The following is a 15697-nucleotide window of genomic DNA, read 5'->3' as shown; positions in this document are numbered from 1 at the left end:
TTAATGTGCCATATGGGAAGTTCAAGTACTTTGTATATTTGCCTGTTCGTTATCTGGAAAGTTTGGTGTTCTGAACAATATATATGTATAAGAGTAATTGTTTTGTGGCTTACAAGAACAATTAGGGGCCAGGATGTTGGAGCTTAGACAGTTCAGGCCAATATTTTACTTAGTTACATCATGCCATATTTAAGTATTTGTCATGATCTTTGAGTTTCTAGTTATAATCTTCATTATTTTATGTTATAATGTAATATACTGTGCTCCATAAATTAATCCTGCTTTGTTAATCTTTTGTGTTGTTGTAAAGTGTTGATAGATGTCGTAAAGGGGGTGTGTATTTTGCCCGCATGTGGGGGGGAGAGGTCAGGTTAGTCTTAAGCAGGACGTGGAGCAACAGTTTTCTGACCGTCGCCGTTTAATGTTGTTTTCGTTGTAGCATAAATGGAAAGTAAACGGAGCTCCACCGGAGGCATTTGTTTTGTATTTTTTTGGTTGGTACTGAGAATAAATGTTTTGCCCTTTTTTCCTTCGCCTCGTTTTTGCTACCGGAACGCATCCAACTGATTTAACAAGAGCACGAGTCAGAAACTTTACGTCCTGCAGAAACGGCAAAGAAGGACCGAAGGTTGCCGTTACACTTATTGTGACAATATTAAAAGTTCAGTTTGAGTGATTGTGATCGTCTACAGCAGGGTTTTGGTTTGATGTTGACCTTTGACCTGCAGTGGGACATCTCTCAGTCTAAATGATCTGACGGCGCAGGTGTAGGTGGCGCTGTCAGACAGGTGGAGGTTGGTCAGGTTCAGGCTGAGGTCTCCAGTTTCCAGAGCGTCAGTCTTCATGGATGTTCGGCCGCTGTAACGCTGCTTTGGATCTTTCAGTTCGTCTCCTTGAAGCTGGTGGACGGTTGGAGGACTGAGGTGGGAGCGACTCCACACCACTGTGGGGCTGACCAGCTCAAAAGTGGGAAACTCACAGGGCAGCAGGACAAACAGCTCTCCCTCATACAGCTCCACAGCCGAGGCATGCTGGGAAACTGAGGACACAGACAGAGTCCATGTGTCACTTTGAGATCAAACGTGGACACAGCTTCAGTTACACAATATCAAATATCTACATATAGAAATAAAATCACTGCAGGTCAAATAAATAAATACAATAAAGAAAGAAATAAGACGTGGTATAAGTGAAAAGTCTGAGTTCAGCTCGTCGGCTCACAGAAACACTGACTTCCTGTTATTAATGAGGCGGCTGTGGGAACAGGTAGGAGGCTCCTGATTGGTTCATAAGGTGTGAATAAATGTGTCATGTAGCAGGAAGCAAAGCCACACACTCACATGAGACGCAGACCTTCACAATAAAACAGGAAACGAGAACAAATCCTTAAACATAACATAAAACAAAACACTGACAACATTAAATCGTAACACTATACTAGAAACAAACACAACTGTGTTGGTGATTCATGCAAACTTGCATATCAGCCTTTGAAGGTTTTGTAGTATTGAGAACAAAGAGGTTGTGTTAGGGCTGAAAAGCCCGACTTGTTCTCCTCTGCAGGTCATCAAATGCACCACAGAAGTTTGTATTTGCACAGCCTGTATATGTTTGATGGCTTTATTATTCTCTGTTCAAAGACAATAAATGTGCAAAATGTCTCATGTAGTATCAGCTTCATTTAAAATGACTGCAAACATTTAGAGAACATGTGCTGCTGTTTGTCCTACATTTCAACACTGAATGAACCCTGAAAACGTGATGGCAGGTGGCAGATTGGAGTCCACATGAAATATAGGCTGTATGAAGACTGGAAATATAGATGATACAAACATGCAGCCAAACATTTGTGGACATGGATAAACTCTCTGATCCAAAAAGCAGGAAGTGCCACAGCTAGAAAATGAAAGTGTGTAACAGCTGAAGTCAAATGTAATGCAGAGTTGAATCTGCACTTGGATCCATGTGTGAAAGGTCCACATGTAGGGATCACATGAGTCCTGATGTTTGTCAGTGCAGCTTGATAACTCCATCTACTGTGGGCTACATATACTGGGCTGGTAGCTCCATAGTGTTGCAAAGAAACTATTCAATGTGCAAATTTAAAATCAGAGGCTCTTCTAACACAGGAGCCATGTTGAGTTTAGATCACAGCGACCACCGGCAGTCTGAAATGGAATGAAGCCCATTGACAGCCAGCAGGTCTAAACAGGAAGGCAGCCATTTGTATGCGTGGCAATGATGTGGCTGCAGCTGACACAGGATTGGTTCAAACTAAACATCATTTCACAGAGTTCACAAATAAACTCACGTTTTTATCTCTGAAGATCATCATAAAGTAGAATTGATGGTCCAGCAGACAACAGCAGGAGGTTTGAGCCCTTCTGATGCAGCAGAAACAGGATTTGGAGGAAGATGTTAATAGATTAGAAAGAATTGTACACTGTGAATCAATGCAAGTCTTTCTAGATAGACAGATCTTTAATAATCCCTCAGGTAGGTTCCTCTGGGACAGTCACAGATAGAGACACCAATTCTGACGTCCTTTGAAAGTTTTCATCACTTGTCATGTACACAGATGTTAATTCTACATATTCCTAGTACTGAACTCTAAATCAATATGAAGAAAATGCTCCTACTAATCTGCATATATGTTGATATCAAATCCTTTTCCAGCACATGGATAAATCTCTATAAATCTTTCAGTCTGATCAGAATGGGCACAGTGTTGTTATTGCAGCACTCCCTGATGTTTGAAAAGCTAAATGTCCATTTTAAAATGCTCGTGTGTAGGATTGTGTTTCCTTCCTTTGTGCAGTTCTTACAGTAAACATGTTTGAATGTTTCCTGTTCCCCTGATGCTTCTTCCTGTTGGATAAAGTTGGTTTGAATAACATGTTCTTATAGGTTTCAATGAACTTCAAACTGGGATCCACTTACAAAACTGTCTCATTTTATTGGAACGATCCACATTTGCATCCATTCACGGTACATTTGACATCTGAACACGTTTGTACACATGATGAAAGGACAGATGGTGTTTGTGTGTCCTTCTTAAACTTAGTGTGAATGTTTCATCATGTAGAACTACTTAGAACAAAGTCTTTGGGAGCATTTGGAGAACACGTTTAGGAAAGTAACATCCTGGTAGAACATTTTCTTAAAGCAAAGCAGAGCTGCAACATGACTGTGAGGATTCACAATAATAAAGTCACAATACTTTATTATTATGAAGACTAAAGTGCACCTTAATGCTGCCAATGAATACACATGTTCTTTGTGAAAGCATGAGCACAGCTGACATGCACCACACTGACCCCACTTGCCCCATTTCTTCATCCACTTCTTGTTCTTGAAATGAAATGAGACGCAGACGCAGCAAAAGTCAGAGGCTCTAAAATCCACAAAAAGGGGGCTTGTTAGATCAGGATATTGATGTGATCCATAGAAAACATGGATAATACACCACTTTATTTGAAGACATCTGTAGCACTGCCTCAGGATGTTTCCTCCTCTGTGCACCTAAAGAAAAGGTCAAAGGTCAGCAGCACATGTAGTTGGGACAATTCTTCAGTCGCACAAACTACACAATTATTTTCCTCCAATTAGGACTTTTCACTTGCAGAAATGGTCCTGTGTGATTTCTAGGCTGTGATATAAAAACTAGTTCCTAATGGCAGCGATTCACTCAGTAAACATGTGTTTCCTTCACCAACCTCACACACAGATCCAATAAGATCAGGAAGTGGGCAGTATAGTACAATATGTCTTATTTTGTACTGTACTGCCCAAACTAAAGATCTGCTGAAGTGTTGGAAATGATTCAGATGTTTATTTTGGACGATACAGCAGAAGATCAGACATGAAAGTGGAGATAACACAGAAGACCTGCAGCAAAGGGTCAGAGGTCAGACTGGGCCACGTGATTCAACAATGAGCCAATGATCATCAAGTAGTGACTAAAGCAGAGCCCTGACGTTCTGACATTTATCACACAGTTAGAACAAATGTCTGCTGATGACTTCATCTCATGAAATGACTGATAGATGTCAATTCATTGATCAGCTGAGCTGCTGATCTTCATCGTGCACAGAAACATTCAGCTTGTTTCAATCAGTAAATAACTCCCACTACTCCCAGTTTGAACTGTTCCCACTCAAAATGCTGTCAGAACAATGATCATTGTAGAACTTCACAAACATCACGTGTTGTTTTCCACATGGAAGATCAGCAAACATACAGAAACTTCCTGTTGCCACACACGGCCTCTAAAATCTCTTCCACGCTTTCTGTCTGAAGTCCACTCTCTGTGTCGGATCCACAGGAAACAACAAGATCTTATTAACATGGTTTTCAATGTGTCTCCTTCCAAAAGTCCAACCAATGAACAAATGTGTATATTTGTGGAGGCCGAACAAAAGCATGACACATTTGTCTGTTTCTATAAACTGGTGTCAAACACAAATATGAAGAGTTTCATTGACAGACTCCAAAATGCCCCCAGTGTGAATCACAGGAAATCCTACAGTGTGCAGAGAATCTTAATGGCTCCAACATCAACACATCCACAATGTTGGATCCAGTTCTACCTCACAGAGTTACTAAGACACACCCTCTGCCAGCATTACAACAGCTCCACCTGCTTCACCTGCCTCCTCAGCCTCTGTACACCTGAAGAGAAAAGAAAGGCTCCAAAAGCTCAAATCTACAAAGGATTCATGAAGTTTCATCCAACAAGAACATGTTTGCCTTCCACAGTGTGCTGTTAGACACCACTGTACCTCTGCCATTTCAAAAAGAGCAGCTTGGGAACATTTTGGCTCCAAACACTTTGTGTTTAACTTCCTAATCTTTGTTTTCTTTGTGAACAACATCTGGAGCTTTTTGACTCATAGAAACATCATTTTGTTCTTTAGATGACAGCAGATTGGGACTGAATAATCAATCACTATCAAACCAATAAAGATGCTGATTTTACAGGAACTTTGTTGGAGAAGCTGGAAAGACATGAAACTGATCCCAAACCAGTTGATAGTGCTGATTATTCCAAATAAAGCTGTTTTCCATTTGAGATGACTTTCTGTCCTGATATATAATAAAGATGTTGGTTTTTTTTTTTTGAGCCCCTGTATTAAAAGTAGATCCAGTTTAAAGTCAGCTTGAGTTTGATGTCTTTATGTCAAAGCTGCTCATGATGTTGAGCTGCTGATGGAATAAAAACAGGTAAAAATCTGCCTCAATATAAAAGCATGTAGTCCAGACTTAAATGTAGCCTATTGTTAGCTGAGGTCCACACACAGTGTTTGACAGTGTAAACTGTGTGAAAGGGCTGCTGGTGGAGCTCACTAGGATGAGCAGGTGACCATGTGCCACGAGGTGGAGAGCAGCTGGCCTGGCTTTGATTCTGACCACGCCCCTTTCTCTCTCCCTCTGCTTTGCTGTCACTTATCTTCACTGCTCTGTCCAATAAAGCTGAAAAAGGCCCCAAATCAAAGAAATCTGCTGCAGCCTCTGAAATGTCTTCTGTTTCCTTCCCGACGGCTTTTTCACCGTCAGCCCATCAGACAGTCCAGCAGCATTTATGATGATGTCATGATGTTGAAGAGACTGCTATGGTGGCCTCCCATGACCCCCAGCCTCATCTACACTGAGATGCAGACATTTGAAAAGCACACAACTGAATAATAGTCCAACACAACAGTCTGTGTACAGACACACACTGAGCTTTCATAGAGTCAAAGGAGTCAATCAAACACAGCTAGTTGAGTCATTTCTTGTGTGAGTCTAAAGTGAATCTAGTATTTGAAAGTCCACTTCCTGTATTTGTTGTTGAAGACTTCTTCAGCTTCTTCTCAAGGACATCAGCTGCTTGTTTGGCAGCAGAGGCAGTTAAAAGCTTCCTGAAAACACTGAACAGTGAGTTCACTGTGGCATATGACAAATTCAGCTTTCTATGTGCAAATGTGTCTGTGTCAACCTTTCAAATGCTGTTGAATCCAAAACATCAGCGGCTCCTTGGCTGCTCACTTCATGCACTTCTGTCTTTGTGACAGTCCAATGACATCACAGCTGTTTCCACCCCCAGTGTCTCAGGACTGGACACCTTTAAACATGTGGAGGATCAAACAGCCGTCCAGCTAAACATACATGAAACTATCAAAGCTGACAATCATTCCAATAACATCTAATGCTACATATATATAGACACAGGACTACAAGGAAATGGCTCTCAGCATCTGGCTGTGGGAACAAATGATCCCTGTTTGTCTTCAAATTGTGTGCATGTTTTAGACGTGTGTCACATGTAGAAACACAAAAATGACACAAAGATGTGTTTGACACAACTGTGCAGCTGTAAGTTGTTTCTAATGATTCATTGAAGCTCTTCTAACATTCTGGAGACAATCAGTCCATGAATCTGTTCAACACCACAACAATTTGACTTCAATGTGAACGTTTGCCATTAAATAACCTTCTTCATCCAGCTGACAGCATCCTTCATTCTATGATATGAACAGTTCCTCCTGTTGATGACAAACCTCTGACATGATCTGCTTGAGGAGCTTTTTCATGTGAAGCTCTCTGAGCTCAGGGCTAAGTTGCTGTGTTTCATCTTTAAGAGCTGCTGCCTCCTCGCCGGACTTGTTCTTCTCTTCTTCTCCTAATGACTGATTGAGAGAGATGGCGGCGCGGCAGTAGCACGCAGCGGCCACTCCGGAGCCAAAATGGTGCTACATTGTTTACGTTTTTTGTGTGTATCGTGTTTTTATTTTTTACTCCATGTATGGATATCGTCGGAACTGGTGTCCGTACATACAACACTTTGCAACCTAAATAACCCAGTTAACGACATCCAAGAAGGGCTGCGGAAAACGCTACGCGAACTCGGCTTGCTCCGCGAACCAGGCCTCGAAGCCTCGTCGTTGCCTGATGCCGGCGGCCGGAGGAGGGGACATCGGAAGCGGTGCGCGAGGAAGCGGAAGCGCGGCAAGCGGGCGGGAGTCTGTGCTAGGCTAAAAACAAACCCTAGCCGGCCGGCTCTCCCGTCCATCATCTTATCCAACGTCTGCTCCCTGGATAATAAACTGGACTACATCCGACTCCAGCAGGCTACACAGCGTGAGGTTAGAGACTGCTGTGTCTTTATTTTCACGGAGACATGGCTCAGCGACAGAGTACCGGACGCCGCTATTCAGCTGACCGGGCTGGCCTCGTTTCGTGCCGACAGAAACGCAGCTCTGTGCGGTAAGACTCGCGGTGGCGGCCTGTGTATTTACATCAATGCGAAATGGTGCAAGAACTCTGTGCTAGTTTCTAGCTATTGCTCATCGCTGGTGGAGTTTGTGACTGTTAGATGCAGACCTTTTTATTTACCACGGGAATTCACCACTGTTTTCATTATTGGAGTGTACATTCCACCTAGCGCTAATGCTAAGGAAGCGTTAGGGGAACTGTATACAAATATCAGTGAACTGCAAAACACACACCCGGATGGACTGTTCATTGTTACTGGAGATTTCAACCATGCAAATCTCAAGTCAGTGCTTCCTAGATTCCATCAGTATGTGGACTTTGCAACGAGAGGGGAAAACACGCTGGATCTTGTTTATACAAACATCCCCGGCGCATACCGGGCAGAGCCCCGCCCCCACCTTGGCTACTCAGACCACATCTCTGTTATGCTAATTCCAGCATACAGACCACTCGTCAGGTGATCAAAACCGGTTCTGAAGCAGGTGAAAACCTGGCCAGTAGGAGTCATCTCTGCTCTTCATGACTGTTTTGAGAGCACTGACTGGAACATGTTTAGGGAGGCTGCAACTTACGGCGACTTCACTGACTTGGAGGAGTACACGTCATCAGTGTCCAGCTACATCAACAAATGCACCGATGACGTCACTGTCTCCAAGACCATCATCTCACGACCCAATCAGAAACCGTGGATTACTGCGGAAGTGCGTGCACTTCTGAGGACCAGAGACTCTGCCTTCAAAGCGGGAGATAAGGTGGCGCTTAGCAGAGCTAGGGCCGAACTTTCTCGGGCCATCAGAGAGGCGAAGCGTGCACACGCCCAGAGAATCCAAAACCACTTCAAGGACAGCGGCGATACACGGCGCATGTGGCAGGGCTTACAAGCCATCACCAACTACAGGACGACAACACCTGCCTGTGATGGTGACGGCTCCCTCCCAGATGCGCTGAACAACTTCTACGCTCGGTTCGACAGGCAGAACTACGTGGCGGCGAGGAAGTCCACCCCTCCTCCGAACGACCAGGTGTTGTGTCTCACTACAGCTGAGGTGAGGAAAACTCTACGCAGAGTCAACCCACGTAAAGCTGCTGGTCCAGACAACATCCCAGGCAGAGTGCTCAGAGAATGTGCTGAACAGCTGGCAGATGTTCTCACCGACATCTTCAACATCTCTCTGAGCAGTGCCGTCGTTCCCACGTGCTTCAAGGCCACCACCATCGTCCCCGTGCCCAAGAAGTCTTCTGTGTCTTGTCTCAATGACTACCGTCCTGTTGCACTTACACCCACCATCATGAAGTGCTTCGAGCGGCTCGTCATGAGACACATCAAGACCCTGCTGCCCCCCTCACTGGACCCACTGCAATTTGCATACCGCCATAACCGCTCAACGGATGACGCCATCTCCACTGCACTCCATCTTGCCCTCACACACTTGGACAAGAAGGACACACACGTTCGAATGCTGTACATAGATTTCAGCTCAGCATTTAACACGATCATCCCCCAACAACTGATCGGAAAGCTGAGCCTGTTAGGCCTGAACACCTCCCTCTGCAATTGGATCCTGGACTTTCTGACCGGAAGGCCTCAGTCAGTACGGATCGGAAACTGCACCTCCAGCACCACCACACTGAGCACTGGGGCCCCACAAGGCTGTGTGCTCAGTCCTCTGCTGTTCACACTGCTGACTCATGACTGTGTAGCAACACACAGTTCAAATCACATCATTAAGTTCGCTGATGACACGACCGTGGTGGGTCTCATTAGCAAGAACGACGAGTCAGCGTACAGAGAGGAAGTGCAGAGGCTTTCGGACTGGTGTAAAGACAACAACCTGTCTCTGAATGTTGACAAGACAAAAGAGATGGTTGTTGACTTTAGGAGGACACGAGGCGACCACTCACCGCTGTGCATCAACGGCTCCTCTGTGGAGATCGTCAACAGCACCAAATTCCTTGGCGTTCACCTGGAGAAGGACCTCGGCTGGTCCCTCAACACCAGCTTCCTGCACAAGAAAGCCCAACAGCGTCTCTTCTTTCTGAGAAGACTGAGAAAGGCCCAGCTTCCACCACCGATCCTGACCACCTTCTATAGAGGAACTATCGAGAGCATCCTGAGTGGCTGTATCACTGCCTGGTTTGGGAACTGTGCCATATCGGACCGCAAGACCCTACAGCAGATAGTGGGAATAGCAGAGAAGATCATCGGAGTCTCTCTCCCCTCTATTAAGGACATCTACACCACACGCTGCATCCGCAAAGCCACCAGCATTGTGGCTGATCGGACACACCCCTCTCACACACTCTTCACACTACTGCCATCTGGAAAAAGGTACCAAAGCATTCGGGCACACACATCCAAACTGTGCAACAGCTTCTTCCCACAAGCCATCCGTCTCCTCAACAAAAAGGGACTGGACTGATAAACACACACACACACACACACACACACACTCTTTCACTCAGCTCAACTCAACTACCTCAAAGCATTGAGACTGGACTTACACATCAACCTGTAAATGCTCTTTTTGCACAATATTTCTATGTTTACTGTTCCTTGCACTACCTACATACCAAGTATGTTTACGGTTTCCTTTGCACTACTTACCTAGTTAGAATAGTTAGTTTTAGTTAGATAGTTAGTTTTTGTTAATTTATGTTTGTAATTTATGTTAGGTCAGTCTGCCCTGTCTCGAGTTAGCTAGTTTAGTGATTTTCTGTTAATTTATGTTGTAAATTTATGTTGCATGTAGCACCTTGGCCCTGGAGGAACGCTGTTTCGCCTCACTGTGTACAACTGTATATGGCTGAAGTGACAATAAAGCCAACTTGACTTGACACCATTTCTGCTTCAGATCTTTCACTGGGCCTAAAACAGATGAAGAGTAGATCTACTGCTGTTCACTGTTTGTGTCAATATGGAGAAATATGAAAGACAAACACAGCACATACAGAGAAATGTAGACAGAATGTGCAGCCAGTGCAGTAAATGGTCTAAATATCAGCTCTTTAGAAAATGATCCTGATGAACATGAAACTAACATCCAATGAGAAACACAGCTTCCTTGTTTCATGTCCAATAACAATAAATGAAGAGCTAATAAAGAGCTATTCTATTGTAAAATGCTGAGATGATTATTAGACAGAAGCCAGCGGCTCACCAAAAGCCTGCATTGCAAATCTATATGAAAGTAATCTATGCTCATATATGGCAAAATCCTTTAAGTGTCACTGTGTTTTCATCTGTGCTCTTGTTGGTTGGACAAGTTTGTAAATGACAAAGAGCTCAGTGGACTTTGCATCCATCAAATCCTGTTAGATGTTTGTTTTTCCTTCACAGCTTTGTGATGAAGGCTAAAGAACAGAGATATGAACTATTGCCAATATGAATCCTGATGCATGACGTGGGCACAGACCCACCAAAGCAACACTCAGCTCACCTCATTCCAGGCGCTTGTCTGCTGGAGACCATGAGCCTTGTTAGTCACACATTAGCACCGTGGTAGGAAACAGCCTCCATCATTTCATTAGATCTGAATTTGGACTGTTTCCCTCTGGATGAGAACCAAGTCTGTCAAATCTATTGATCCAACACAAACTATCAAACACATTGGCTCACAGTCAGATTGGCTTTGTATCATAGATCCTGTTTGACAGACGAAGCTGTCCCTCTAAGTGTAATCTAACACAGCTTTTTAAACTCACTGCAGTCTGTCCTACCTGGACATCGGGATAGACATCAGCTAGTTTTAGTGATCAGTGATGGAGTGTAGAAGAAGATGGATGATGACATATTTGTTACTGTGAGGAACTGAAGCAAAGGCTGAGGACAGACCCTGGATTAATCTGAGGACTTTGGTGGGCCTGCTGATGTGTTCAGTCTGTGATTGGACAGAGAGCAGGGGTCCAGGACCTGATGGGATTCGAACCATTAACTGTGTTTATATCTGTCACCAGAGCTTGACATTTTTTCTTCTTAAATGAGCTTCATAGTGATGTTCTTCACTGGTTTTGTGTTTGCTCTACACATCCTTCCACAGACGACACCATCATAAACACCAAAGGTGGTTAAATAAGTCCAAACTGCTCTGACTGAATCAAACACTTTCTATGTCTCTTTGGTGTCAGGCAGAACATCAGTCTAACACCTCATTATTTCACTCTGACCTCCATGTTGGTAGAAGGTGTTAGTAGAAACATACTGAGCTGTGTGGATGGACTCAAACGTACCGATAAGCCATGTATTAGAAACAGTTCTCTGTGTTCGTCTGTAGAGCTGAAGTAAGAAGACACAAAGAACACCAACTGGGTGAAGTCCAGGTGTTTGACTTGTTCAGTGTAGAGCACTGTGACCTGGATGACTGAGAACCTACGCACCACTATGATGTTCTAGATCATAGACTATGGTTTCATTATGTTAGAGACTGTCTCCCAGTTTAACCTACCAGTGATGGACACAGTGGAAGTGATCTTGGTCCTGCTGATGTTACAGATGTCAGGCTGATCTTTATTATCACTGATGCACAGATACATTTGGTTTTTGTGTTGTTCAGACTTCAGTATCACTGCTGCAGGTTGGATGAACTCTTATACTACGAAACAGGTTTGTGTTTCTTTTATTTGACATGATTCACCAGGAAGTTCTGATCAGTTTGTCTTTCCTGTCTCCTTTTACTCTGAAAGAACTTGGTTTAAAGGTGGTTTTATTTTGGAGTCCCCTCTGACTATAATCATATATTTAATGTTATTGTTTGAGTGGAGCCTTTGAGTGGTTCATCTACACGGATCTATATTCATCAGGAAAAATCCTGTTTCTATGACATTATTGTTCTTACTGATCAAACCAACAGTAAAGATGTTTAAAGGGTTTAGTGTGAAGACTGTGATCCAGGTCTGAAAGAGATCCACGTTCTGTCAAACCTGTCCCTCACTCAGGACTAAAAGTCTTTATATTTTCTGACATCACTTCCTGTGCTGTAAGTCCCGCCTCCCTCAGTTTGAGAAGCTCTGAGGTTAATAACACACATATAAGAGTCAGAGTTCAGCATCAGCCCACAGTCATGTTACAGGTGACTCCAGGCTGCCAGCAGAGCTGAGACACTGACAGAGGAGCTGTGAGTGTGAATGTGATGAAGCATCACTCAGTGTTTCACATCCATCATGTTAAAAACACTCAGAAAGTGTGACTGTGTGGCTGTGACGTTTACAACAGTCTAACATGTGCTGTCAACCAAATCATTTCATGTTTCTACACAGCAAATTCAAAAGTGTTAAATTTATTGGTGTTGGTAGTCTTCTTGCAAAAGTAGAGTTAATTTTACTCTTAGTAGAGTCACATTCCTTTAATGTAACTCTGATGTGTAAAATTAAAGTAGTTAAAACCGAGTGTTACAAATGACTGTTTCTATGTCAAATCTGGAGGCGTTACAATGGAAACATTAACGCTTGAGCTCTTAACTCCGAACTCCTAGAGGGGCTATGACACTAATAGAGTAAATTCACAGACTCCGCCCCCAGCACCATAGGCTCCAATTGAAGCTGAAGTGAAACATTTCAGAACCTTTTGCTCTACATATTTGAGCTGTTTGCCATGCTTGGTAAATCATTTTTTCAAAGATTGTTTCAATTTTTATTATTAGCTTTTAATTCTGTGGCTCTTTGGAGTTGAGACAAAGCTGTGTGAAAGGCATTAGCCATGTTGCTCGGGGATAGCATAATATTCTGTTTTAGCTAGCTGAAAGGTATTGTTTCCAGGCAAATACTACAGCCTTGAAAAAAAGCTTGCATGTGAATTTTCAGTCAAATCTTTGGTCAACTTAAATACACCTAAAACAATGTCTAGAATGTGAAATGTTGTTATAATGGTGCTACTTGAAGCCTGAAAACGATCTCCTATAAAAAAACAAAACAAAAAAAACAACAACAAAAAAACAAGCAAACAGCAGTAGCAGATGTCCTGACTGGGTTCTACGTTAGCATTTAAATCCCTCTAGAATTTTGTGCACTCGGTTTAGGTAAAAATGAAAAAGGTTGAGGTTTTAAATTTAGTTCAGTATTACCTGTTGTCTGTGTCCTTGTCTTTTGGGAAAATACTTTACACAAGTAATGGCTCAAAAATGATTCCTTTTTTTTACTGTGCTGCAATTGATTACCGGGTTATTTGTGCAATTAATTAGTGTCAACTAATTTTTAATCAATTTTTAATCAATCTCCACACAGAATATGCTGTGAATATGAAGGTGGAATATTGGAGAGAGCAGAAGTGCGTTGAAGTTCCACAAAGTGATGAATGAAGGACATGCATATTGTATTGAAGAAATAAGTGATGAGAATGCTGTTATTGTTTTGCATTGACCAGCTCACCTATGTCAGACCTTTTGATAAACAAAATTCTATTGAAAGTGAGAACATTGTTACATTTTTGAGAAAATGTTTTGAAATTGTGGTGCACAGGTCAGAATAAATGTTTTTCAAAAACCATTGCATCTTTTTAATAAATGTTTATTTCCAAAGGAATTTCTAGAAGTTCAGAACACTAGAATTTCTACTTTTTTTAGAATTAATTAGAAGATAACTCTTATGTAGTTAAACTAAAATACTCTTTGAGAGTTAATATATAAACTCTTAACACCTAGTTAGCATTCGTAAGTGTTTAATTATGAACTCCAGATAGATTTGGTGTTTAACACTAAATCAGAGTTAACTTACCAACTCGCCAAAAAGAGTTAAATTAACACTCTCTGGTGTGGACCCATATAGACACTTTAATAGTGTTGAAATCAAATCTGACAGTGTTAATTTGGACATGCTGGATTTGCTGTGTATGGTAACTAAATCATTAGGATTGAATCTGTTCTTGTTGAGGTGACCTGTTAGTGTTTGGACTCGTGATCACGTCACAAGATCACGTGAGATTTCAAACCACAGGAGAATCACTGTGGTTATAAGAGGCAGACACCCACACACACACCACGTGTCTGCTGTTTTTGTTTATTGTGTTGAACCTGTCAAAGATACAAACATGAAGAAAAATCAGCACCAAGCCCTGTAATCATAACTGTGCTACTGATTTTAGAGGGTCAGCTCTGCTGCCTCACAGCAACAAGGTCCTGAGCAAGAACTTTGTGCTGAACATTGGGGGGTCAACATCTCTGTCTAAATAAATAAATACATTTGTTTTAAACAGCAGAGGACCACGGGCATTTTTGCAACGATATATTCATCCATTTTTATTTAACAATGTCAATAATGTTAATATATGCAATACAATCATGTAATATATTGTTACTGGTGTCAGTACAGTGATGTAAATGATTGAATATATCCATAAATAAGCAGAGTCACCATGTGGTGTTGTTGCTATCTGGCAGTACAGCAGCGGAGAGCTGACAGCATTCTCACCTGATCATCTGTCTGACTGTTGTGAACCAAACAAAGATCAGTTCAGTGTTCTGACAGTGTGTGTTTCCACGCACAATTATTGTGTTGTTTTTACCTGCTCATCCTTGTGCAGCCTTTCTCTCTTTGCTGACCCACTGTCACCTCCTCCTTTCTCCTGCCCAAGCTCTGCACCTCCTCTGTCACCACCTTCATTCTCCTCCGCACCTCCTCTGTCACCTCCTTCACTCTGTTTCTACCTCTGAGGAAAACTTTTATTATTTCATCATTTTATTGTGTCAAGAAATGATTTTTCGCAGTGGCCACTATAATGCTGTGATTGTAGCTAATCAACAAGCTAAATGTAGGACATCCTAGTTAACGTCAAAGTTTGCAGTGATTTATGGTGGAAGACGTCAACAAACAGGGCAAATATTTCCTTTTTCTTACATTACAATTATTTTACATTCAGTATTTCAGATTTTTTTCAGATAAGCTAAAGAACATGCAGCGTCATTCACCGTAGGTCTGTGTGTGCAGGCGTGTGTGCTGGAAATGATTGGAGTCGTCTCTGAACCTTACTGTCTATGCTCTGAACAAACCATCAGCAGCTAGCTGTCAATGACAGAGTTAAGCAGGAGGGATGGCAGAGAGCTAAACGATGCTAACACGTGTGACTGTATTGTAGCAAACAGCTACTTAAGTTACAATTCAGTGAAACTGACATTGATCCTAGACAGTCGGCTACATCACTGGCAGCCTCTGGCTTTTCCTCACAGGAGGCTCGGCTGGCAATCAAACAACTAACTAACCAACTCCAGTCAACAAATCATCAGCTAACTTAACAACACAGGTATTTACCTCCTTTGGGTCGGACATTTTTCTTTTTACAACCGGTTGGTCTCGACCAACAATTAAATAGTGTCGCTTGTCCGCCTCTTTTCATGTCTGATGTCTCCACAGTTCAGTTAGCAAGCATTTAGTTAGCATTTAGCTAACAAACATACAGCAAACAGTGAAGGTTTGGTAGAGAAAGCCGGTTGGGTAATACCAAGTATGCAGCGAAGGA

This window comes from Oreochromis aureus, linkage group 3 (assembly GCF_013358895.1).
Source record: "Oreochromis aureus strain Israel breed Guangdong linkage group 3, ZZ_aureus, whole genome shotgun sequence".
In the NCBI taxonomy this organism is placed as follows: domain Eukaryota; kingdom Metazoa; phylum Chordata; class Actinopteri; order Cichliformes; family Cichlidae; genus Oreochromis; species Oreochromis aureus.
This window is presented reverse-complemented; position numbering follows the sequence as displayed.